Source organism: Phocoena phocoena, chromosome 17 (genome assembly GCF_963924675.1).
Source record: "Phocoena phocoena chromosome 17, mPhoPho1.1, whole genome shotgun sequence".
Lineage (NCBI taxonomy): Eukaryota > Metazoa > Chordata > Mammalia > Artiodactyla > Phocoenidae > Phocoena > Phocoena phocoena.
Genome location: NC_089235.1, coordinates 464,624 through 492,012, shown reverse-complemented (window position 1 = coordinate 492,012; position 27,389 = coordinate 464,624). Strand labels below are relative to the sequence as shown.

The window sequence follows — 27,389 nt, the reverse complement described above, 5'->3', positions numbered from 1 at the left end:
TCTGCTAAATAATTTCAGCATATGCTAAATAAGTTTAGGAGTCACCTAAATCATTGCTTCATTTAAGGAAGTTCATATCTATACTATCTTTTCCATTCATGGAAGAGTTTTTTCAGGAAAGAATCCATAGCCATTCCAGTGTTTTAAAGTTTTCGGTCAGAAAAGCATTAAATCATGTAGCAGTTTAAATTCATTTCTTCTTCTGTCATCAGAGAAAATAAAGGAAACGGTTGCCACATTTTGTATAATTTTCATATACTTTCAAACTTAAGAGTACTTTGGCTAAGTAGTAAATGTCTGGAATGTACAATTATGCTTAAACTTACAGTACAATAATCACCTAGTTTGGGTGTCATCAAACACCTAAACTGTTCAAACAAACCAGACTAATTTACTACAGCTATTCTAAGACTCTGATGCTAGAATCCTAATCTCTAGCAATCTAGCCCTCTTTTTCTCATTCTTCTCAACAATCCGGAACTTCTTAATGTAACAATGTTGGAAATATGGTGATGTATTTAATTTTCAACACTTGAAAAGAAAAGCAGAATTATTTTCCACTAGCCCTGTACACCAGCTCAGAATACCATTAGTCTGAAACTTATTTTTTTCTGAAATGGAAAATTCCTCTGCTAGAAACCAAGTTCCCATGCCAGGCTGCCTAAAACCACTCTTGGCTCCACTGACATGGCTCCACTGACATTACTCTTAATCTAAGGGCTTAAAAGACATAAAACAATGACAGTTGCTAATACATCACACTCTGGGTCCAATTTTATTTTACTGATCCCTCCCCACTCAAAGGCAAACAATGAGTTTGCGTTGGTTCTTTCCCATTCCTGCTTCCTCACTGTTGAGATGTTGAAGCACAGCAACCTATAAACTCCAACTGTGATAAATTTATTCTCATGCAAAGGCAGGATTATCAGCAAGACCCCTTCAAAGGCTACAGATGCAAGTCTTTGTCCCTCCTTCCCTCACAGCCCTCTAACCAAATCTCTACTTTCAGTTCAACCCTAACCCGCCTACTCTTCAGAAGATGGAAGTCTGAATAAAATTACAATAGACTTTAACTTAAAAGCAATTAGTTAAAAAGATGCTTAATAAAAGCTATTTGTGACAAACCTAGAGCCAACATAACACTCAATGGTGAAAAGTTGAAAGCCTTTTTGCTGATTCCTGGAATAAGACAAGAATGGCCACTCTCACCACTTCTATTCAACATAGTATTGGAAGTCCTAGCCACAACAATCAGACAAGAAAAAGAAACAAAAGGTAACCAAACTGGAAGAGAAGAGATAAAACTGTCATTTTATGCAAATGACATGATACTATATGTAGAAAACCCTAAAGACTCCACACAAAAACCACTAGAAATGATAAATTCAGCAAGGTAGCAGTATACAAAATTAACATTCAGGAATTGACTGTATTTCTTTATACTAACAATGAAATATCAAAAAGGGAAAGTAAAAAAAAAAAATCCCTTTTAAAATCGCATTAAAAATAATAAAATACTTAGAATAAAACTGACCAAGGAAGTGAAAGACTTATACACTGAGAACTATAAAACACTGATAAAGAAAGCTAAAGATAATTGAAAGATACACCACACTCTTGGATTGGAAGAATTAATATTATTAAAATGGCCACACTACCCAAAGCAATCTACAGATTTAACGCGATTACCATCAAATTACCCGTGACATTCTTCACAGAACTAAAACAAATAATCCTATAATTTATATGGAACCATGAAAGATCCAGAACTGCCAAAGCAATCCTGAGGAAAAAGAACAAAGCTGGAGGCATAACCCTCCCAGGCTTCAAACAATACCACAAAACTACAGTAATCAAACAGCGTGGTACCGCCACAAAAACAGACATATGGATCAGTGGAACAGAACGGAGAGCCCAGAATTAAACCCACACACCTACAGTCATTTAATCTTTGACAAAGGAAGCAAGAATATACAACAGAAAAAAGACAGTCTCTTTGGCAAATGGCGTTGGTTAAGCTGGACAGCCGCATGTAAACCAATAAGTGAGAACACTCTCTCACACAATACACAAAAATGAACTCAAAATGTCTTAAATACTTAAGATAGGACACCACAAAACTCCTACAAGAGAACACACGCAAAACATTCTCTAACATAAACTGCAGGAATGTTTTCTTAGGTCAGTCTCCCAAGGCAATACAAATAAAAACAAAAATCAACAAATGGGACCTAACCAAACTTATGAGCTTTTGCACAGCAAAGGAAACCATAAACAAAATGAAAAGACAAACTATGGGCAGGGAGAAAATATTTGCAAACGATGCAACCAACAAGGGCTTAATTTCCAAAATATACAATTGGCTCATATAAATCAGTAACAAAAAATCCAAACAACCCAATCAAAAAAAAAAACAGGTAGAAGACCTAAATAGACATTTCTCCTAAGAAGATATACAGATGACTGATAGGCACATGAAAAGATGCTCAACGTTGCTAATTATCAGAGAAATGCAAATCAAAACTACAATAAGGTATCACCTCACTCTGGTCAGAATGGCCATCCCATTAAAAAGTCTACAAATAATAAATGCTAGAGGGGTGTGGAGAAAATGGAACCCTCTTACATTGTTGGTGGGAATGTAAATTGGTAAAGCCACTATGGAAAACAGTATGGAGGTGCCTTAAAAAACTAAAAATAGAGTTACCGTATGATCCAACAATCCCACTCCTGGACATATATCCAGAGAAAATTCTAATTCAAAAAGATACATGCACCCCAGTGTTCATAGCAGCACTATTTACAACAGCCAAGACATGGAAGCAACCTAAATGTCCACTGACAAATAAATAGATAAAGAAGATGTGGTATATAATTACAATGAAATACTACTCAGTCATTAAAAAAGTATAAAATAATGCCATTTGCAGCAACATGCTTCCCCTTCCAGTGTGACAGCGCTTCTTATAATTTAGCAGCGTCTCCAGGCTGAAAGATGTCATGTGTGAGAATTTTAAGAAATGCGCATCCACATCCTGACGGCCAGAAATGAATATCCACAAGCACCCTTTCAAAGCTTTTATCCAAACTACCTCTACCAACTCTACATCTTAAAGTAACTTCATGCCCTTGTATATAAGACAAAACCACGCAAAATAAAGCCCCAGAAGCCCCCTTTCCCATTCTAAATTAGTGACCTCGTGGATTTTGTTTTATTTCCAGCTTGTGTAAAATGTGGTAGTGATCCTTCTGGTAAACAGGAGGTTGGCAACAAATAGAAACACCTCTCCTCACACTCTACTGGATCATAATCAGGTCAGATAAACGTGCCAGCCTGTTGGTAACTGTGTACTATGAGAATCTGGTACCTTGGAGGGCTCTGATTTGGTACAAGGGAGACACCCTGTTGCCAGGATAAGCACTTGCCACGTGAAATTCAGGCCCACAAAAACTCTCCCTTGCTATCTCTGACCCCAAAGGCAAGTGATATAGGCCTTAAACTTGCTGCCATCCTTAATTTCCTCATTCATAAACTTTCCTTAGAAAACCCAAATCCCCATTCCTCTTTTTAAACAGATTGCTGCCTTCAGCCCCGATGGCCAATAGCAGACATCTATTTTCCAATGGATGAGAGAGATTCCTTCACCTTCTTGGTCATGGTTGGGATGAGGTTCACGTGGCCATTCACACACGTGGTCATGCAACTCTCCAGCAGCCGCTTCACCTGAACCTATTTACTCCCCACATCTGTTGAATCTTTGACTTTGTCGTTGCAATACATTGTGCACCGGGCCAGGCACTCTTGGAACTTCTCCAACTCGCTGGTCACCAGGGCCTGGGCTTGAGATAGAGGTGCATGGCAGCACTCAATGCACTGGCGCGCTTGCTGCATGGACGCCTGGTTGTCCTCACAGCAGGCGGCGCTGCACCGGAACATGAGGCCCTGCATCTTCCGGATGTTCTCTCTCCAGACTTATCACCATAGAGTCCACCGCCTCCTGCACCCAGAGCTGCTGCAGCTCCGCCACGGCGACCCCGCACTGCTCCCTGCCACGCAGGCGCCCACATGGACTCCCACGCACAAGCCCGCCCCCCCCGAATTAAGATTTTACCTAATTATGGGACTTCCCTGGTGGTGCAGTGATTAAGACTCTGCGATCCCAATGCAGGGGGCCCAGGTTCGATCCCTGGTCCGGGAACTAGACCCCACATGCATGCCACAGCTAAGAGTTCGCATGCCACAGCTAAGAAGCTGGCAAGCCACAACTAAGGAGCCCTCGAGCTGCAACTAAGGAGCCTGCCTGCCACAACTAAGACCTCATGCAACCGAATAAATTACTTTTACATAATTGTAAACCACCTCAGATATAACTCTGTAATCACACACTACTAAAGTAAAACCAGCTCCAATGAAAAGAAGCACAGGGCTTCCCTGGTGGCGCAGTGGTTGGGAGTCCGCCTGCCGATGCAGGGGACACGGGTTCGTATCCCGATCCGGGAAGATCCCACATGCCGCGGAGCGGCTGGGCCCGTGAGCCATGGCCACTGAGCCTGCGCGTCCGGAGCCTGTGCTCCGCAACGGGAGAGGCCACAACAGTGAGAGGCCCATATACCGCAAAAAAAAAAAAAAAAAAAAAAAAGAAAAGAAGCACAATCGTTTAGCTATCACAAACTGAATATTTATGCTACAGATGGAATGTCTGTGTCCCCCCTATAATTCATATGTTGAAACCTAATCCCCAATGTGATGGTATTTGGAGGTGAGGACTTCGGGAGGTGCTTAGTTCACAAGGATGGAACCCTCACGAATGGGATTAGTGCCCTTATATAAGAGGTACTAGAGAGATCCACTATGTGTGGACAAAAAGATGGCTAGGAACCATGAAGTGGGCCCTCAACAAACACTGAATGTACTGGCACCTTAAATTTGAACTTCCCAGCCTCCAGAACTGTGACACATTTGTGTTGTTTATAAACCATTAGCCTATGGCATTTTTGTTACAGCAGCCTGAACAGACTAAGATAATTCAGTAGCTGCCAGACATCACTGCAAATGTTTCATGTCTATTACCTCATATAGATCCTAGGTGATATCTTATGCTGAAATGAGTAGTATTAATTCCATTTCACAGACAAAGAAACTAACTGTTGAAGACATTTTTCAAGACCATGTATCTGTAAATAGCAAAGCCAGGATCAAAATTCAAGCTAGTTTAAGCCCAAGGACCATATTCTTAATAGGGCTACATTTTTCTGCAAATGAGAAAAAGACACTCCCTTCTCAAGTCACTGTACTTCCATATATTTGGAAATTGTCATAACATACTGATTTTATTAGGAAAGGTGCTTTATTGCCATCTACTAAAAGAGTAGCATAATAAATATACAAATTTTGCAGGACATGACTATGAACAGGGCCTCTGCGGGCACTGCGGTTTTCAACCTGCACAACCAAATGCAGCCACTCTGGTGGTTAAAAACAAATGGAATTTCAATATATTTTTAGCATTACTGAAAACTAAATTCAACAAACCAGCGCTTGTAATCACTTAAGCACAGAAAACACAGAGAAACATCATGAACCCTGTCCTCAAGAAATCGATATGATCATTAGACCTGTCACAAAACACAATACAGAGAAGTAAAATAACAGAAGTTAGTATAAACATGCAGAGGCAGTATGAAGATTGCAGAGATTAATTCTAAAAACCACTTTTTAATTTCTTTCCCTCACTGAAGCCTTATAGTAACTCTGTGAGTTAAGGCAGCAATCACAAATTCACTTCAAAATGAGGGCACATGAATGTGAATTAGGGAGAGACATTTGCAGACTGAGAAGAGGATTTGTGTTTGTCATAAACATGGGCTCTTAAGGTGTGAAAAGAAAGACAACCATGGGTAAAAGACCTATTAGGGAAAGACTGAAAAAGTAAACATGGAGTAAAGAATCTCACCTCACCTAAAAGGAAGGCTAGGGAATTAATTCCTGGTAGCCCAGTGATTAGGACTCAGTGCTTCCACTGCTGGGGCCTGAGTTTGATCTATACTCAGAGAACTAAGATCCTGTAAGCTGCACAGAGCGGGCCAAAAAACAAACAAACAAACAAGTTTAGCCTTTGTCCTTGGCTTCTGGAAAGTAATGTCTATACCCTTGGAATACCATGGCTGACAGAAGTGTCTTTCTTTGCCCGAGAGCTTCAGTTACACCAGACAGTCTAATAATGTGATTTAGGGTGGTGGCTAATCACACCCCATACTGTTAGCATGGGGGCTGGTGACACCAGAAAGACAGTATGATTTAGAGTGGAGGCTTTAAGTCACACACAGAAGAACTGGAGCCTGAGATCAGCCATTTATGTCTACGTAATGGAGCCTTAGTCTGTTCAGGCTACTATAACAAAACGCCATAAAGTAGGTAGCCTATAAACAACAAACACTTCTCAAGTTCTAGGAGCTGGGAAGTCCAAGATCAAGGTGTCAGCAGATTCAGTGTTAGCGGTGAAATGTGGCAAAGGCCCACTTCCTCACTGATGCTAAAGAGAGGAGGGATCTCTCTGGAACCTCTTTTATAAGGGCACTAATCCCATTCATGAGAGCTCCACCCTCATGACCTATTTACTTTTCGAAGACTCCACCTCCAAATACTACCACACTGAGGATTAGGTTTCAACATATGAATGGGGGTTGGGAATAGAGAACACAAATATGCAGTCCACAGCAAAGCCCCAGTAAAAACTCTGGACACCAAGGCTCAGGTGAGGTTCCCTCCTTGACAATAACCCACCTATACGGTCACACATTGATACCAAACATGTAACTCATCCTGACTCTATGAGAAAACCACAAAAGTTCCATGACTGGAACTCACATCCCAATTTCAAAACTTACTACAAAATAACAGTAATCAAATCAGTGTGGTACAGGCATAACAATAGACCCAGTCAATGGAACAGAATTCATAGTCCAGAAAAACCCATACATCTGTGGTCAAACGATTTCTGTCAAGGGTCTGACAAAAAATAACAGAAGTTAGTAAGCAGCGGTTTCAGACATGACACAAAAGGACAAGTTAACAAAAAATGAATAAACTAAACTTCATCAATATTTAAAACTTATGAATTTCAAAAGATATTATCAGAAAGCAGAAGGACAATTCATATAATGGGAGAAAATATTTGCAAATCACATATCCAACTAAGAATCTAGTACCCAAAATATATGAAGAACTCCCGCAACTCAACAACTCAGTTTAAAACTCGGTAAAAGTCTGATAGACATTTCTCCAAAGAGGGCATACAAATGACCAACAGTCACATAAAAAGATGTTTGATATCATTAGTCATTAGGGAAACACAAATCAAAACCACAATGTGAGATACCAACTCCCACCCATTTTAATAGTTACTGTCAAAAAATAAATAAGTAATAAGTATTGGCAAGGATATGGAAAAAACTGGAACCCCTGTGCATTGCTGGTAGAAATACAATATGATACAGTTGCTATAGAAAATGGTACAGTGGATCCTCCAAAAAATTAAACATAGAATTACCATAGGATCTAGCAATTCTACTTCTGAGCAACTCGATTTCCCAAAAGAACTGAAAGCAGGGACTCAAATGGATGTTTGGGTATTTTTAAGTAAATATTTACTTATTTATTTTGGCTGTGCCAGGTCTTAGTTGCAGCACACAGGATCTTCTCTGCGACATGCAGACTCCTTAGTTGCAGCACACAGACTTCTTAGTTGCCGCATGCGAACTCTTTGTTGCGGCATGCGTGCAGGATCTAGTTCCCTGACCAGGGATCGAACCCAGGCCCCCTGGGTTGGGAGCGTGCAGTCGTACGTACCCCCTGGACCACCAGGGAAGTCCCTCAAATGTATGTTTAAATGTCAAAGTTCAAAATAACATTATTCACAATAACTAAAAACTGGAAACAACCCAAATGTCCACCAATGGATGAATGGATAAACAAAATAAGCATGTACATGTAAATAAAAACTATTCACAGCCTTAAAAAGCAATGAAATCCTGACACATTGTAGGTTTGCGACCTCAGGAGTCCCCAGGTGAAGTCTGAAACTGGTGCCCATGCATAGAGGACAAGGAGAGCCCAAGAAAGACGTAGATCACTCCAGATTGGTAGCTGGCAGTTTTAATATGCAAGGGAACTTACACACAAGCCAAGATTCACACACAGGCTGGTCTGACTCCACAATTCAAACTCCTTACCCCAAGCCAGCATTTCTTAAGATGCAACCCAAGATCTGATGAGGAACTAATATCCAAAATGCATAAAGAACACCTAACAACTCAACAACAAAAAGACCAACAACTCAATTTTTAAGTGGGCAAAGGACCTGAAAGAGACATTTCTCCAAAGTAGATATACAAATGGCTAATAAGCACATGAAAGGGTGCTCAACATCATTATTCATGAGAGAATTGTGAATCAAAACCACAATGAGATACCACTTCACACCCATTAGGAATGACTACTATTAAAAAAAGTTAAAATTTAAAAAAAAACAGAAAATAGTAAGTCCTAGCAAGGACATGGAAAAACTGAAACCCTCGTACATTCTGACAGAAATGCAAAACGATGCACTCACTGTGGATAAAAGTATGGTGGCTACTCAAAAGTTAAAAATATAATTACCATATGATCCAGCATATACCCAAAAGAATTGAAAGCAGAGACTCAAACAGATATTTCCCCAACAATGTTCAGAGTGCCATATTCACAAGAGCCAAAAGGCTGAAACAATCCAAACGTCCATCAATGGATGAATGATAAACAAAATGTGGTATACACATACAACGGACTACATTCAGCCTTAAAGAAAGAAAAGAATTCGGGGCCTCCCCGGCGGCGCAGTGGTTGAGAGTACGTCTGCCGATGCAGCGGACGCGGGCTCGTGCCCCGGTCCGGGAGGATCCCACATGCCACAGAGCTGCTGGGCCCGTGAGCCATGGCCGCTGAGCCTGTGCGTCCGGAGCCTGTGCTCCGCAACGGGAGAGGCCACAACAGTGAGAGGCCTGCGTACCGCAAAAAAAAAAAAAAAAAGAAGAAAGAAAAAAATTCTGACACACAATACAACATGGAAGAACCTTCAAGACATTAAGCTAAATGAAATAAGTCAGACACAAAAGGACAAAAATTATGATTCCACTTATATTAGGTCCCTAAAGTCATCAAACTCAGAGACATAAAGTAGAATGGTGGTTGCCAGGGGCTGCGGGGAGGGGAAAATGAGGAGTTGTTGTTGAATGGGTATAATTTCAGTTTGGGATGATGAAAAGTTCTGGAGATGGATGGTGGTGATAGTTTCGGAACAACATGAAAGTACTTAATGTCACAGACCATAGACTTAAAAATTGTTAAAATAGTTAATTTCATTCTATTTGACCACAATTTTTAAAATGCAATCAAGGGCGATGCACATCAGAATCACCACGTATGCTTTTAGAGATAGGATACTCAAACCTCAAATTAGAATCCTGAGTGATGAGAGGCCCACCAACCAGCCTGGTGAGCTAGGCACTATTAAAGTTTGAGAACCACCACCAAGAACAATGGATTAAAATCCAACCTCTAGGGACTTCCCTGGTGGTGCAGTGGTTAAGAATCCGCCTGCCAATGCAGGGGACACAGGTTCGAGCTCTGGTCTGGGAAGATCCGACATGCCACGGAGCAACTAAGCCCGTGCACCACAACTACTAACCCTGCAGTCTAGAGCCCACGAGCCACAACTACTGAGCCCAGGCGCCGCAACTACTGAAGCCTGCACGCCTACAACCCACGCTATGCAACAAGAGAAGCCCCCGCTAACCGCAACTAGAGAAAGCCCACGCACAGCAACGAAGACCTAATGCAGCCAAAAAAAAAATCCAACCTGTATGGCTTTACCATACAGGTAAACTAAACACAGAACAAACTTCTCTGCACATGCCTGGAATATTCTGCTGCAGTAAAATACACAATGTTGGGTAAAAATGCTATAGTCTCTATTGAATTTTTTAAAAGGCTGAGGAAAAAACAGAAAGCTTTACATCCCAGTGGCTTGAGGCTATAAAAAGAAAATCCTCAACATGAAGACCAGGATGCCAGTCATGAGACACTGCATTCAGGATTCCAAAGTTTCCTATCTTAATCTGTTCCACCCCTTAGGCCATCATTCAACCATGCACAAGTTTCTCATTAACTTTTTTTTTTAACTCTCTCTCACCCCATCATGCTATCCCTTGCTCCTTCTCTTCCCCAGCACACTTATATAGAGATTTGTCAACACAAAGATTTTATTCTTCAACTACTGCAATGTGATTTCTTCATTAACCTCTCCTCAAAACTGTCTTCCCTTTGATTAATGGATTTCTCCACACTCACAAGTGTACATTTGTTACCTATGTCATTTTAATGCGTAAGTGACAAGAACTGAATGCAGAATTCAACAAAACTGGTTCAAAATAAGGAGGGACTTACACAGAATGTTCAAAGATAAATATTTTTGAGATCTTAGTAAAACTGAGGCCAGAACTCAGGCACTAAGTATGTTTCTCTTCTTTCTATAAATAAATTCGTTATTGGGTAGATAATACGTACTGTTTTTCTCGGTCATAGCTTTTAAGAGGAGATACTCTAGAGCTACACCAACTGGACAAGCTTTCTTACACATAACTTTTTAAGAAACTGTTCATGTGTGTTTCAATCTTTACAAAAGTACTCCATTTTTATTTGTCTTAACATTACAATAAATTTTTTAAAAGCATCACCCTATTCCACTATTTGTCCATTCCAAAAACTGAGTACAAAATTATGTACCAGGCACCAAGCCAGCAACCTGACACAACTGTTTTAATATACTGCTGCCCTGTTTGCATCTTCTGATTATATATGTTTTAGTTGTATCCTTAAGATAGACAACATTGTATTCTGCTGCCTTTCTTTGCTTAATAGGAATTTTCTGATGCTCTAGAGGTTCTGCTCCTTAAAAGAACAGAAATTAAAATCTACAACTTTATGAGAAACCAACAGAAATCTTATTTATACGCAAGAATAAATGTTCTGTTTCTGATCTTACCAGGATGGAAAAGAATATTCAGATTGATTTTCAAAAGAGTATCTATGTAATACTAACGACCCTAAGTTTTAAAACTAACATCAATTTTGCAGCAGATATAAGCATTGAGAGGACTTCCCTGGTGGTACAGTGGTTAAGAATCCGCCTGCCAAGCAGGGGACACGGGTTTGAGCCCTGGTCTGGGAAGATCCCACATGCCACGGAGCAACTAAGCTCGTGCGCCACATCTACTGAGTCTGTGCCCTCGAGCCCGCATGTCACAACTACGAAAGCCCGTGCTCCAAAACAAGAGAAGCCACTGCAATGAGAAGCCCGCAGTGAGCACAGCCCCCACTCGCCACAACTAGAGAAAGCCCGCGCGCAAAAATGAAGACCCAACGCAGCCAAAAATAAATAAATCTATAAAATAACTTTAAAAAAAAGCATTGAGAGAAAAGTTTAACAGGAAATACATGAAAGTGCCCACATCACCCGATGGTAGATTTACATGTGTTATTTTCTATTGTATTCTTTCTTTTATAGCTATTCTACAATAGGTGCATATTATTTTTAATATCAGAAAAAACAAAAAGAAATTTTAAACTGCTGTTCTAACCTGCACATATTGAAATCCCAACTATCTTTCCAGCTTGAGTCCCTGTTGCAAAAGGAACTGAGTACTCCCCCTGCTGGTTATTTAAATAGTTCCCCCAAACCTAGAGCAGTGTCTAGAAGCTAATGAAGATTTTAAATCAAATCATGAGAAAATATCTGCAAACAAAGCAACTAACAAAGGATTAATCTCCAAAATATACAAGCACCTCATGCAGCTCAATATCAAAAACACAACCCAATCCAAAAATGGGCAGAAGACCTAAATAGACATTTCTCCAAAGAAGATAGATTGCCAACAAACACATGAAGAATGCTCAACATCACTAACCATCAGAGAAATGCAAATCAAAACTACAATGAGGAATCACCTCACACCAGTCAGAATGGCCATCATCAAAAAATCTACAAACAATAAATGCTGGAGAGGGTGTGGAGAAAAAGGAACCCTCTTGCACTGTTGGTGGGAATGTAAATTGATACAGCCACTATGGAGAATAGTATGGAGGTTCCTTAAAAAACTAAAAACAGAACTACCATATGACCCAGCAATCCCACTCCTGGGCATATACCCTGAGAAAACCATAATTCAAAAAGAGTCATGTACCACAGTGTTCACTGCAGCACTATTTACAATAAACAGGACATGGAAGCAACCTAAGTGTTCATCAACAGATGAATGGATAAAGAAGATGTGGCACATATATACAATGGAATATTACTCAGCCATAGAAAGAAATGAAATTGTTATTTGTAGTTAGGTGGATGGACCTAGAGTCTGTCATACGTACAGAGTGAAGTAAGTCAGAAAAATAAAAATGAAACTGAGTTATTTCTAGTGAGACAGATGGACCTAGAGTCTGTTATACAGAGTGAAGTAAGACAGAAAGAAAAAAACAAACACCGTATGCTAACACACATATATGGAAGCTAAGAAAAAAGAAAAATGGTTCTGAAGAACCTAGGGGCAAGACAGGAATAAAGATGCAGACGTAGATAATGGACTTGAGGACATGGGGAAGGGGAAGGGGAAGATGGGATGAAGTGAGAGAGTGGCATGGACATATATATACTACCAAATGTAAAATAACTAGCTAGTGGGAAGCAGCCACAGAGCACAGGGAGATCAGCTCCGTGCTTTGTGACCACCTGGGGGGTGGACAGGGAGGGTGGGAGGCAGACGCCAAGACGGAGGGGATATGGGGATATAGGTATACATACAGCTCTTTCACTTTGTTATACATCAGAAACTAACACAACATTGTAAAGCAATTACACCCCAATAAAGATATTAAAATAAATAAATAAATTTTAAAAAGAAAAAAAAGACAATGATACTTGGACTATGAACTTCAGAGCAAGTTAACAAGACATAAGAAAACTAACTACTCACTTCATACTTTTTCTTCCCTAAGTTTCTTTAGCTACCTCTTTCACCGAATGTCTTCCACACTTCCAAACTTTTCTCCCTACATCCCAACCCATTAGCTTTCCTGATCAAAACCCAAATTATGAAGCAAACATTAAGAGTACTGAATCAAGTTTTAACTTGCTTTTCCTAAATACGTATGTGGGCCTTGAATATATCTAGCTCCAACTCCATCTGCACTTATATTTTAATTAAATTGAGTCATTTAAGATGAAATGGACATAAGAAGACACTGGAACAATGCCTTAAAAATTCGGAGGAAAACTGATTTTCAATCTAGATTTCTCTACTCAGCCAAATTATTAATCAACTATAGGAACAAGATAAAGAAATTTTCAGACATGCAGAGCTCAAAAAAACTCTTAACACACTCTTTATTAGGAAGATACTGGAGAATATATCATGCAAAAGGAGGAAATAAGCCATATTGCCTAAGGGCAGGCATAAAAAATTTTTAATTACGGGCTTCCCTGGTGGTGCAGGGGTTGAGAGTCCGCCTGCCGATGCAGGGGACACGGGTTCGTGCCCTGGTCTGGGAGGATACCACATGCCGCGGAGTGGCTGGGCCTGTGAACCATGGCCGCTGAACCTGCGCGTCCAGAGCCTGTGCTCCGCAACAGGAGAGGCCACAACAGTGAGAGGCCCGCGTACCGCAAAAAATAAAAAAAATTTAATTACCTATAATTAAGTAAAAAATGATGTAAAGAAAAACATGTAGCAATGATTTACTACATTAAAATAATGGTTGCACAAGAAGGAAACAAAGTACACTACTTCAGTCTTCAATGGGCCACATTTATGTGATCATAGTAGTAATATTTATTTCTGGTTTAGCAAAAACCTGTAACAATAACAAAGGATAACAGAGATATGGAATGCTCACATAAGACAGCTAAGTCCTCATCTGCCATACTAGGTAATCAACAGATTAAATATTGGGTTGGGCCCAAGTGCATTTGTTTTCTTCCATAAAATGGCTGTAGTAGCACTTAGTTGTCTTTAACTTCATCCGAAACAATTTTGTTAGAGTGTATTGTAACAGCTGTCCTATCAGCATGCATTAAAAAAAAAGCTTACCAAAGTTGGTGAATTTTTGTGTAGCCATCTTAATATTGAAGACAGAAGAAAAAAGCAACATTTTCGGCATATTATGCTTTATTTCAATAAAGGTAAAAACTCAACTGAAATGCAAGAACAGATTTGTGTAGTGTATGGAAGAGGTGCTGTGACTCATCGAACGTGTCAAAAGTTGTTTGCGAAGTTTCATGCTGGAGATTTCTCACTGGACGACGCTCCACAGATGGGTAGACCAGCTGCAGTTGAAAGCCATGAAATCGAGACATTAATTGAGATCAACATTATACCATGCAGGAGACAGCCGACATACTCAAAATATCCAATTCAAGTGTTAAAAGCATTTGTACCAGCTTGGTTATGTTAGTTGCTTTGATGTTTGGATTCCACATAAGTAAAAAAAAAACTTTCTTAACTGTATTTCCACGTTCGATTTTCTACTGAAACGTAAAAAAAACAGTTCCATTTTTAAAACAAATTGTGATGGGTGATGGAAAATGGATACTGTACAGTGATGTGGAACAGAAGAGATAGTAGGGCAACTGAAATGAACCTCCACCAACCACACCAAAGGCTGGTCTTCATCCAAAGAAGATGAGGTGGTGTATATAGTGGCATTGGAAGGGAGTCCTCTACTACAAGCTCCTTCTGGAAAACCAAACAATTAATTCCAACAAGTACTGCTCCCCATGAGACCAACTGAAAGCAGCACTCTACGAAAAGTGTCTGCAATTAGTCTACAGAAAACGCATAGTCTTCAAGATAACGCAAGACCACATGTTTCTTTAATGACAGGCAAAAACTGTTAAAGTTTGGCTGGGAAGTTCTAATCCACCCACTGTGTTCACTAGACATTGCACCTTCGGCTTTCCAATTATTTTAGTCTTCACAAAGTTCTCTTAACAGAAAAAATTTCAATTCCCTGGAAGACTGTAAAAGGCACCTGGAGGGCTTCCCTGGTGGCGCAGTGGTTGAGAGTCCGCCTGCCTATGCAGGGGACATGGGTTCATGCCCTGGTCCGGGAAGATCCGACATGCCGCGGAGCAGCTGGGCCCGTGAGCCATGGCCGCTGAGCCTGCACGTCCGGAGCCTGTGCTCCGCAGCAGAAGAGGCCACAACAGTGAGAGGCCCGCGTACCTCAAAAAAAAACAAAAAAACAAAAACAAAAACAAATGTGGGGTTTAAAAAAAAAAAAAAAAGGCACCTGGAACAGATCTCTGCTCAAAAAGATAAAAAGTTGTGGGAAGAAGGAATTATGAAGTTGGCTGAAAAATGGCAGAAAGTAGTGGAACAAAATGGTGAACACGTTGTTCAGTAAAGTACTTGGTGAAATAAAAAAGGTGTCTTTTAGTTTTACTTAAAAACTGAAGGAACTTCTGGCCAACCCGATAATTAATGTGTTTTTTAAAATAAACTCCAGAGAAAAACAGGTAAAAATTAGTTATTTCCAAACTTCTGATCTAAACAAGATGATACAGATCTGTTTCTCCCAGCTTCTCCCCACTAAAAACAACTATAATCCCTGAAAATAACATAGAGACTGGTAAGAATTCTAGAAATAGCAAGCTGGTTTGGGAGCCCAAGACTGAAGGAATAACAGAGTAACAAGGTGACTTATGTCCGAGCACCCAACAGAAGGTAACCCAGACCCCATGTTTCCCCACCCCCAACCTAGCTCATTCCTCCTCTTGATCAAACAGGAATCTCTCTGACAGTATCAACTAAGCCCAGCACCACCAGAGGGAGAGAGCAATTGGAAACACTGCCAATAATAAATGATCAAGGGAATCCCAATGAACCCAGATCTCCTTCCATTAGAGATTCTAGGACAAGGAAGAGAGTGGAGAGAGGTGGAGAGATTAGGTGTCAGTAGGATAGATCTCTTGACAACTCACACATTACCCAAGAATCACTCTGTGTCTCTCAGAGGCATGGGGGATCCCAACACAGCAATAACCTGACAAGGGAAGCTTCTTGGTCACTGTGTGCCTGAGATTCTCTGCTCCTTCACCAAGAGACCCTAGCAGGTCAGCCTGGGGAACCCCCTTCTGTTCCCTAAGGTTACTGGCACTAGATATGCCGAGCAGACCAAAACAACATCACAAAGCCTCTAAAAATTAAACTATCATTAGAACCACAATCCACAAAAGTAGGTCAGGACCTGTGTGCTTGATCTTAGCAGCATACTGCAACAATAAAACACTTAAGTAGAACCCAGCATCTCCTAAGATAGACTAAATGTCCAGAATACAATTGAATATTGTTCTTCATACTAAGAACCAATACTATCAAAAAACAAATAAAAAGAAACAATCAACTGATGCCAACAAGCAAATCAATCTGGTGCTGGAACTATCTAACAAGAATTTTTTAATAGCTGTCATAAAAATGCTTCAATAATCAACTGCAAGTTCTCATGAAACAATGAAAAATTAGAAAAAAAAGAAAAAATTATAAAAAAGGACCAAATGGAAATTATAGAACTGAAAAATACAATTACCAAAATAAAAAACCTACTGGGTAGACTCAATAGTAAAATCATAACTACAGAAGATAGAATCAATAATTTGTAGGCCAATCAATACAATTCAACTAATCTGAACAACAGATTCAGACAAAATATAGTGAAGAAAAATGAATAGAGCCTCAGGGACCTGTGAGACAATAACAAAGGATTCTTCATTCATATCATTGTTCCAAGAGGTAAAGAAAAAGAAATTAAACTGAGAAAGTATTTTAAAACATATCAGCTCAAAATTTCCTACATTGGGTAAAAGATATAATATTTCTACAATAAGCTGAAAGAACCCCAAACAGGATAAACCCAAAGAAACCAACAGCAAGACATCAAAATTAAACTTCTAAAGATAAAGAAAAGTTTGGAAAAGAACCATGATAACATACTGCCTATACAGGGACATCAATTCTAGTGACAGAATTCTCATCTGAAATCTTAGAGCCAGAATGAAGTGGGGCAATTATTTTTCAGTTCTTAAAGAAAATAACAGCAACCCAGAATTTGATATCCAGTAAACTGCTCAACAATCAAGGGGAAATAAAGATATTTTAGACCCGCCCCCCCCAAGAAAAACCACTTAAGTATTTGGAAACCAGCAGATACACACTTAAAGATTGGTAAAAGAAAGTACTCAAACAGTAGAAAATGGTTTTTTTTAAACCTTGTGAGCAGTGTGGAAAAAGGAAAAACAGAAACTGCAGGAGTATGGATAAATACAAAAGACAATCCTTCTCAAGAGCTGTATAAATCATAGTCAATGAATATGAAATATGAAACAAAAGCCACAATACTAGGTTACATTAAAGGTGCCTAAATGGAAAGTGAAGCTTCCACATTTTACTAGAAGTGATAAAATGCTGCATATGTAAACTGTGATAAGCTACACATATTATTGTATATCTAGAAAAACCATTGAGAAAATGATACAACCAAAAAAGCTAAGAAAAACTATATATAAATCAAAATGGAAACCTAAAATTTTTTAAGTAACTCCAAAAAAGCAAGAAAAGAGAAAGAACAGGAAGAAAACAACAAAATGGCAAACTTGAACACTAACATATCAATAATTTTCTCTTACATGTAAATGACTTAAATACATCCATCAAAAGACAGAGCCTGGCAGTGTAGATTAAAAAACATGAACCAACCACATGCTATTTGGAAGAAACTAATTTCAAGTTCAATACTATAGGGAGGTTGAAAGTAAATGAATAGAAAGATATGCCAAGTAAACACTGACAACAAAAGTGGCTATATTAGTATCTGGTAAAGTAGACCTCAGGTCAAAAAGAAATTTCTAGAAACAAAGAAATTATGTAAGAATAAATTCAACAGAAAGATACAACACTACTAATTTTATAAACACCAAACAACAGAGCCTCAAAATGCATAAAACAAAACTGATAGAACCGAAAGAATAAATACACAAATCCACCACTACAGTTGGGGATTTCGACACCTGCCCACCATGCTCAGCAACTGATAGAACTTCTAGGTAGGAAACAATATAAGTCATACAAGATCTCACCAAAAAAAACAAAACAAACAAAAACACCCTAACAATACCAAAGAGAGTGCACTACCCAACAAAAACAAAATACATATTATTTTTCCAAACACAAAGGAACACTCACCCAAATGTAGCATATTCAGAGAATAAATTTAAGAGAATGAAATCATACAGAATGTGTGGCTTAATCATAAATGAATTAAATTAGAAACCAATAATGAAAACAAAACAGATAAATGATAAAAACATGAATAAATAACAAGCTTCTGATTCATGAATAAAACAGTCTTCAACAGATTTTTTTAAACATACATAATTAAATGAAAAAAGAAAGAGCAATCAAAATATATGGGATGCAGCTAAAACAGCTCTGAGAGGGAAATTCGTAACATTAAATACAGTTGACCCTTGAACAACACAGGTTTGAACTGCATGGGTCCACTTACACATGGATTTTTTTCAATAAATACCTACTCCAGTACCACATGATCCACAAGTGGTGGAATCCATGGATGTGGAACCACAGATACAGAGGGCTAACTGTGAAGTTATACATGGACTTTCAACTGCACAGGGTATCAGCCTCCTAAACTCCTCACTGTTCAAGGGTCAACTTATTTTCATTGGAAATGAAAAAAACTCAAATCAATAACCTAAATTCCAACCTCAAGAAACTAGAAGAACAAAAAATAACTAAAGCAAGCAAAAGGAAGAGAACAGTAGGAATCAATTCAATTCAAAACAGGAAAACAACTATTTTTTAAAGCAATAAAACCAAGAGCCAGTCCTTCAAGAGATAATTACAATTAATACACATCTATGAGGACTGACAAAAAACAGAAACAGAGAAGACACAAATGACAAATATGAGTTTGAAATAGGGGATATCACTACAAATCCTACAGCCATTGAAAAAATATATCCCTACAAATCCTACAGCCATTAAAAAGATATAGGAACACTACAAACTTTGCACTCATAAACTCAGTAACTTATAAGTCAACCAATTCCTCAAAAACCACAACTTCCAAAACTCAACCAAGAATAGATAATGTAAACAGACCTTATAACCATCAAATAAATTGAATTTGAAAAGTCCCAGAAAACAAGCCACTAGGCCCAAGTGATTTCATTACACAATTCTAACAAACCTTCAACAAAGAATTAACATCGACTTTTTATAATAACTTCCAGAAAATAAAACAAGAAAGAACACTTCCAAACCTCATTTTAGGAAACTAACATTACCCTGATAAGAGTCAGGCAAAGACAATATAAAAAAGAAAACTACAGACCAAATGTCTCTTATGAATTTAAATGCAAAAAAAAAACTCAACAGAATATCAGCAAAAGGAATCTAATAACGTTTACAAAGAAATGTACACCAAGGCCAAGTGGGGTTTATTTCAGGTGTGCACGGCTGATTCAACATTCAAAAATCAACCAATGTATGAGAATCCGCCTGCCAATGCAGGGGACACAGGTTTGATCCCTGCTCCGGGAAGATCCCACACACCGCAGTGCAACTAAGCCCATGCACCACAACTAGTGAGCCTGCAACTAAGCCTATACCACAACTACTGAGCCTGTGCTCTAGAGCCCACAAGCCACAACTGCTGAGCCCACGTGCCACAACTACTGAAGCCTGTGCACCTACAGCCCATGCTCCAGAACAAGAGAAGACACTGCAATGAGAAGCCCAAGCACCTCAACGAAGAGTAGCTCCCGCTCGCCGCAACTAGAAAAAGCCCGCACGCGGCAACAAAGACCCAACACAGCCAAAAAGAATAAATTAACTAATTAAAAAATATATATGGATCAATTTTTTTTAAAATCATCCAATGTAATCTACCATATATCAACAAGCTGAAAAGAAAAACTGCAGCATCTGGCACACAAAAAAATGCATATAATAAAATCCAATACCAATTCATTATAAAACTGTAATCTAACTACAAATAAAAGTAAACTTCCTCAACTTAAGACGAACTACCAAAAACCCTCAGCTCACATCATACTGAACCAGGAAAGAATGAATGCTTTCCCCCTCCCCCTAAGATCAGTAACAAGTAAGGATGTCCACTCACATAACTCTTATCCAACATGGTACTGGAAGTTCTAGCTGCTACAATAAGGCAGGGAGATGGGACAGGGGTGGGGGGGCGGCAGTGGACAACAGTGGATTTGAGAATATACAGCTTGAAAAAGAAAAAACAAAACTACAAAGACATGATAGTCTACACAGAAAATCCCAAGAAATCTAACCAAAAAAAATGGCTAGTACTAATAAGTACTAGCCAGCCTTGCTGAGTTCAGCAAGGCTATAGAATATAACATGAATGCATGAAAACCAATCCATTTCTAAATACTAACAATAAACATGTAGAAACTAGAATTAAAAACACGATACAATTTACAATCACACCAAAATAAATGAAATACTTAAGTATAAAGTTACCAAAACATGTATGGCACCTGCCTGCTACAAATTTCAAAATGCTGATGAAAGAACCCAAAGATTAACAAATGGAGAGACAATGGACTAGGAGACTCACAGATGTCTATCTGCCCCAGATTGATAGACAGCTTTAATTCATTTCCTATCAAAATTCCAGAAAGTATTTTGTAGACATAGCCAAACTATCTTAAAACTTACAGGGAAAGCCACAGGCCCTAGAAGAGCTAAAACGATTTTGAAGAAGAATAAAGTGGAAAGTCACTCTATCCAATGTTAAGGCTTAGTAGGCAAAGAGATAGACACATAGATGACTCGACCACTTCAGAAACCCAGAAATAAACCCACACATATTCGCGCAATTGGTTTATGACAAACATGCAAAAGCAATTCAATGGCGGAAGGAACAGACTTTCAATAAATGGTAGTGGACAACTGAAAGTCCATAGACCAAAATAAGAAAAAAAAAGAAAACCTCAACCTAAACCTCACACCTTATATGAAAATTAACTCAAAATATGTCATAAACTTAAATGTAAAACATTAAACTATAAAGCTGTTAGAAAAAAACAGAAAATTTTTGAGTTCCAGAGCTAGGCAAAGAGTTGTTACAGATTTGATAGCAAATGCACGAACTATCAAATGAACATGGTAAAAATTTTTAAATGTTGCTGCCAGAAGATATTTGGAAACAACATGTCCAACAAGGGACTAGTACCTAGAATATTTTTTAAGCTCTCAAAATTCAGCAATAACCCCAAAAAATCCAATTTAAAAATGGGTAAAAGAAACGAACAGGTATTTTGCCAAAGAAGATAGACAGATAGCAAATAATCACATAAAAACATGTTCAACATCATTAGCCATCATGGAAATACAAATTAAAACCACAATGAGTTATCAGCACACACCTATCATAATGGCTAAAATAAAAAATGTGATGAGCAAACTTCCAGAATAAGAGAATAAGAACCTCTAATAACTTGCTCCTTCATAAAAGAAATAATAACAGCGGGAAAAAATAGTCAAAGTTCAATTTTTCAAAACTTTGGAAATTAACCATAGGCTTATAATCTAAACAACATTCACTCAAGAAAAGTAGCTTAATATCGACAAGAACGGTGAACTTTTTGGTGTTTTAATTTGCCCTCATCTCATGCCCCCTCTCTAGCTCCATAGTAGCCTTGAAAAACAGCAGCCTCATAACCAGGATAAGCTGTGTAAACTGGCAGCCCAGCAGTCAGAGGAGAGAGCAAACTGGGTTTGTAGGTCCTCAAAAGGCCCTATCCACAGAGTATTATCACTATCTGAACTGCCTGGCAGCTCCTGAGAAGAAAAACTTATTCACAGAACTTAGTTCGACCTGACTCACAGCTCACTCAATGGGAAAGCCCTATCAGCAGGGCATTTGTCTAAAACAATTGACAGCAATTCATATTATAGCTGCCTGTGGCAGCAACAGTCGTTTCACGGACCAAAGAGCCAAAAGTGCTAACGAAGGAATATCTGAAGAATAAGATGTCCACAGGCAGCACTGAAAAGATCTGACATGTTCCAGGGGATCTGGAATGCTACCTGATCTGCAGGGCTGTGTGTATGCCCAGGAAAAACCTGAGAAGGCCCCCCTATCTCAGCTCTGGATAATGTCAAGGCCCTGCACAAGGAGAAAGTTAAGTCAGTTATAAACTGCCAGACTACAGAAGGCACGCCTCAACGCACACAGAGCTCTTCAGTAAAGAATGAAAGACTTATTGGCTCAAAGCATCTAAACAAATATCTGTCCAATAATTCACAGACAAGTAAACAAACACTGTAGTGTGTTCAACAGCTACAAACAGGAAATATTTTTTTCCTCAAATTTTTGGCATTTACTGTAAGCCTCAAACAGCCACCAACACTCCATTTTATGCAGTTTATGGGTCCGGGTTCACAGGGCAGGGCATGGGCTGGGACAGCAAGGCTCCCTTACTTCCAGCTCTTTGATGGCAATCCACCCCTTGTCCCTTAATGGACCCATCTCCTAGAGGTAGCAGGAAAAGTTGGAGATGCCCCTTTTCCTACAGAAAACAGGAACTTTACAAACTTTAAGAAACTTTAGGAAAGTCATTAAACAAATAAATAGCAATAACAAACAAATTAAAAAACCTCTGGGGAGGGGATGGGAACTTAATGTCCAGAGTTGTTGCATTATATTTTAAATGTCTGGTTTCAACCAAAAATCGTAAGACACAAAGAAACAGAAAGGTATAACAAGAAAAATGCAGTCAAGAAAAACTGTACCTGAGGGAGGCCAGAAGCTGGATTCACCAAAGACTTTAAATCAGCTTCTGTAAATATGCTCAAAGAAAAAAAAGGAAATTGTCTAAAAAAGTTAAAACAAAATAGCCCAGCAAATAGAGAATATAAAGACATAATTATTTTTTAGAAAGAAAGCAAGAAACCACTACACTCAAATAGAAATTCAAGAACTGAATAGTACAATAACTGAAATGAAAAGTTCTCTAGAGAGGCTCTACAGCAGATTTGAGCTAGCAGAAGAAAAAGTCAGCAAACTTTGCAACAGGACAATTGAGAGTATCCAAGATGAAGAGCAGAAAAAAAAAGAATGAACAGAACCTCAGAGACCTGTGGGACAGCATCAGGTATACAAATATATGCATAGGAGTCCCAGAAAGAAAGGAAGATGTAGAAAGAGTATCTGAAAAAATACAGACCAAAAACTTCCCAAATTTGATGAAAAGTTGATTATACACCCAAGAAACTCAAAAAACTCTGAGGATAAACTCAGAGACCAACCCTGAACACATCATGTCAACTACTAAAAGACAAAGAGAAATCATAAAAGCAGCAAGAGAAAAAAGACTCATCATGTAAAAGGATCCCTAATAAAATAGCTGACTACCCACAAGAAATCATGAAAACCTCCTCAAACAAACAAGAGCAGAATACACATTCTCCTTACATACATATGAAACCTTCTGGTAGACAGAACAAGCCTCAATACATTGTAAAGGAGTGAGAGCATATTATTACTACTCTTAGACAACAATACAATGAAACTAACAACAAAAATACAACTGCAAAAATCACAAAAATATGGAAATTAAACAACACACTCCTAAATATCCAGTGGATCAAAGACAGAATAACAAGAAAAATTAGAAGATATTATGAGAAAAATGAAAAAAATAAGATATATTAAATCTTGCAGATGCAGAAAAAAGCAATGCTTACCTAAAAACTTATAGCTGTTAATATCTATTTTTAAAAAGGCCTCAAATTAATAGCTTAACCGCTAATCTTAGAAAACTAGAAAAATAAGAGCAACTAACCCAAAGCAAGCAGAAGGAAGGAAATGAGGACAGAAATAAAATAGAAAACAAAATAACGAAGAATATAAATATAACCAAAAGTTGGTTCCTTGAAAAGACCAAAACGGACAAACCTTTAGCTAAACTCACAAAAAGAAAAAAAAAAAAGAGGGAAAGAGAGAAGATTCAAATTGCAAAAACAAGAAATGAAAGAGAAAAAGCACTAAAGGATTATAGGAAACCCTGTAAGGAATATGAAAAACTGTACGCCAACAAATTAGGTAACTACCATACAATACACAGACTCCAAGAAAGACACAAACTAGCAAAACTGACTCAAGTAGAAATTAAAAAACTGAATAGGGCTTCCCTGGTGGTGCAGTAGTTAAAAATCCACCTGCCAATGCAGGGGACACAGGTTCGAGCCCTGGTCCGGGAAGATCCCACATGCCGCAGAGCAACTAAGCCTGTGCGCCACAACTACTGAGCCTGTGTTCTAGAGCCCGTGAGACACAATTACTGAGACTGCGTGCCACAACTAGTGAAGCCCGCACACCTAGAGCCCGTGCTCTGCAATGAGAAGCCACCACAATGAGAAGCCCGCGCACCACAGCGAAGAGTAGCCCCCGCTCGCCGCAACTGGAAAGTCAGCACTCAGCAACGAAGACCCAACGCAGCAAAATAAATTAATTAATTTTTTAAAAAACTTAATAGACATAACAAATGGATTGAATCAGTAATTTGGAAACTTATCACAAAGAAAAAGCAAGACTCAGACAACTACACTAATAACTTATGCCAAACGTAAAAATGCATTAATATCCATGCTTCACAAACTCCTAACTCATACTATGAAACCAAATCCTTATAACAAACCCAAAGACATCAAAAAAAAAAAAACTAGACCATTATTACTTATGAATACAGTTGCAAAAATCCTCAACAAAATATCAGCATACTGAATCCAGCAGTATATGCAAAGGGTTATATATACACCACGGCCAATAGGGATTTTCCCTCCAGCAATGCAAGATTGATGTAACATCCAAAACTCAATAAATATACCATATTAATAAAGGACAAAGGAAAAAATTGGATCAACAGAAAAAAAACTTACAAAAGCCAACACCCTTCCATAGTAATTCTCAACATACCTGCAATGGAACAGTAGTTCCTCAATCCGATAAAGAATATCTAAATAGAACTCACAGCTAACATCATACATAATAAATTACTGAATGTTTTCTCCCTAAGATAAGGATCAAGAAAAGGATGTGAGCTCTCACCACTTATATTCAAGATTGTACTAGAGGTTCTAGCCATGGCAATTAGGCAAGGAGAAGAAATAAGACATCCAAACTGGAAAGGAAGAGGTAAAACTATCTCTGAATACTCAGAGATGATATGGTCTTATATATAGACAATCCTAAGAAACACACACACACACAATTAGAACAAATGACTTCAGCAAAGTTGCAAGACACAATCTGAATACTAAAAAAATCAAGTGTAATTATATACACTAGCAATGACCAACACAAAAAACAAATTTTTTAAAAATTCCATTAATAGCAACAGAAAGAATAAAATGCTTAGAAATAAGTTTAATCAAGGAAGTGCAAGACTTCTACAGTGAAAACTACAAAACATAGTTAAAAGAAATGAAAGAGCTAAATAAAATGGAAAGACACCCCACGTTCGTGGCTTGGAAAGCTTAATACTGTTAAGACAGCAATACTCTCCAATTTCTCTACAGAGTTACCCAATAAAAATCCCAGATGGCTGTTTGCAGAAATTGACTGATGTTACTATTCACATGAAAATGCTAGGAACCCAGAATAATTTAAACAATCTTGAAACAGAACACAAGCTAGAGATTTCCTAACTTCAAAACTTACTACCAAGCTACAGTAATTAATAAAGTATGGTAGCAGCATAAGGGTAATACATAAATGAATGGAACAGAATTCATACTTAAGAAATAAATCCTTACATTTGTGGTCAATTGATTTTAAAAAGCAAATGCAAAAACAACTCAATGGAGATAGAATAATCTTTTCAACAAATGGTACTGGCACAACTGAATATCCACATGCAAAAGAATGAAGGTAGGGCTTCCCTGGTGGCACAGTGGTTGAGAGTCCGCCTGCCGATGCAGGGGACACGGGTTCGTGCCCCAGTCCGGGAAGATCCCACATGCCGCGGAGCGGCTAGGCCCGTGAGCCATGGCCGCTGAACCTGAGCGTCCGGAGCCTGTGCTCCACAACGGGAGAGGCCACAACAGTGAGAGGCCCGTGTACCGCAAAAAAAAAGAATGAAGGTAGACCCTTTCCTTACACCACATACAAAAATTAACTCCAAATGAACCACAAACCTAAATGTAAGAGCTAAAACTAGAAACTCTTAGAAGGAAACATACAAATAAACCTTTATGACTTATGACCTAAGTGATTTCTTAGATATGCACCAAAAGCATAAGCAACGAAAGTAAAAAGACTGGACTTCATCAAAAATTTTAAACATTTGTGCTTCAAATGACCTCATTAAGAAAATGAAAAGCAAGCCCACAGAGTGGGAGAAAATATTTGCAAACCACATATCTGATAAGGAAACTGTATACAGAATTTATAAAGAACCCTTACAATTCAACAATAAAAAGACAAATCCAACTAAAACATGGGCAAGGGCTTCCTTGGTGGCGCGGTGGTTAAGAATCCGCCTGCCAATGCAGGGGACACAGGTTCGAGTCCTGGTCCGGGAAGATCCCACATGCCGCGGAGCAACTAAGCCCGTGTGCCACAACTACTGAGCCTGCGCTCTAGAGCCCGTGCACCTACAGCCTGTGCTCCCCAGCAAGAGAAGCCGCCACAATGAGAAGCCCGCACACCGCAACGAAGAGTAGCCCCCGCTTGCCACAACTTGAGAAAGCCCACATGCAGCAACGAAGATCCAATACAGCCAAATTAAAAAAAAAAAAACATGGGCAAGTAATTTGAATACACATTTCTTCAAAGAAGATACACAAATGACCAACAAGCACATGAAAAGATACTCAACATAATTAGTCATTAGGGAAACACAAATCAAAACCAAAACAATAAAATACCACTTTCTACCCATTAAGATGGCTAAAGTCAAAAGAATGCAATAACAAGTATTGACAAGCATTCGGAGAAATCAGAATCCTCATTCCTTGCTGGTGAGACTAAAAAATGTAACCACTTGGAAAACAGTTTGGCAGTTCCTCAAAATTTAAACCATACAATTACCATATGACTCATCAATTCCACTGGTAGGTTTACATCCAACGTAAATGAAAACTTTCATCTTCACAAAAATTGGTACACAAACGATCATAGCAGCATCATTCATAACAACCAAAAAGTGTAAATAATCCAAATATCCATCAATTGATGAATG

The 27,389-nt window shown here is 38.6% G+C and overlaps 1 pseudogene; it reads right to left on the bottom strand.

The window, feature by feature from the left end:
• Positions 1–3,613: 3,613 nt before the first annotated feature.
• Positions 3,614–3,937, bottom strand: LOC136137295 (protein FAM136A pseudogene; annotated as a pseudogene).
• Between the last annotated feature and the right edge of the window lie 23,452 nt (positions 3,938–27,389).